The 963-nt window shown below is 38.2% G+C and overlaps 1 long non-coding RNA gene across 1 annotated transcript; it reads left to right on the forward strand.

Moving 5' to 3' along the window:
• The first annotated feature begins 234 nt into the window (after positions 1-234).
• Positions 235-963, forward strand: LOC103399266 (uncharacterized). Its single transcript, XR_523609.3, has 3 exons — positions 235-336; positions 696-738; positions 900-963. It is a non-coding gene; the product is annotated as an uncharacterized LOC103399266 (long non-coding RNA).

Genomic DNA, 963 nt, shown 5'->3' on the forward strand with positions numbered 1-963 from the left:
ATAAAAATATAAAAAAAATTTTTTTTTGTTGCTCTGATTTTTGATATTGTTTTTTCATAGGTTTGAGTCCCAGCAATCACTCGCAGATTTTTTCATTTTGTTTCAGTTTATCTTTTTGTTTTTGTTTTTTATCTCCACATTGAACATCACCGAAACAGGTTTGAGAACCGCGAGGCTCATTAATCGCCAACAGAGGGCACTGTTTGACACGTGTTCGATTCTTTTTCTCAGGCTGCTTCCTATTATTGTAACAAGCTGGGATTCGAACCGTTGGCCTACAGGGGCTTGGAGACCGGCAGCCGCGATGTGGTGTCGCACGTGGTCAAACAAGACAAGGTAAAGTAGCTTCAGCTTCATTGGCTCTTTAACATAGTGGTGTCCAAAGTGAGGCGCTCGGAACAAGTGTGGAATGAAGATAAAATATAGGTAAACAGAGGATGTTGGTTCAGATAATTCAAGTTGCAAAATTATTTCTTTTGATGCTGCTCTTTCACTTTTGTGGAAACAGAAATATATTTTTTGTATTTTCTTTTTTTCTCTCCTATTTGTTAAAAAAAATCTGTTTTGTAGAATAAAAAAAAATCAGTGGAGTTTCAACAATAGCTCCCCAAAAGGGGGCGCTGTACATGTCAATGTGAGAACATCAGTTTTTTGAAGCTAACATATATTTTTCATGTTTACTTTCCACCTGACAGATCATTTACGTTTTTTCTTCTGCCCTCAACCCCGGAAACAAAGGTAAGGCTCAGGGGAAAAAATTTGGACCGCACAAAAAATTTTAGGGGACGCTTTTTTTTTTGTACACGTAAATGTATAATAAATTATTCTTTAGAGAGTTACGGTGCAAGAGTTAAACTGTTAGCACGACGTGATAAACGAACCGAAAACGTTCTCCTCAGAGATGGGAGAACATTTGGTGAGACACGGGGACGGAGTGAAGGACATAGCGTTTACCGTGGAGGA

Source organism: Cynoglossus semilaevis, unplaced genomic scaffold (genome assembly GCF_000523025.1).
Source record: "Cynoglossus semilaevis isolate Cse_v1.0 unplaced genomic scaffold, Cse_v1.0 scaffold6900, whole genome shotgun sequence".
Classification (NCBI taxonomy): domain Eukaryota; kingdom Metazoa; phylum Chordata; class Actinopteri; order Pleuronectiformes; family Cynoglossidae; genus Cynoglossus; species Cynoglossus semilaevis.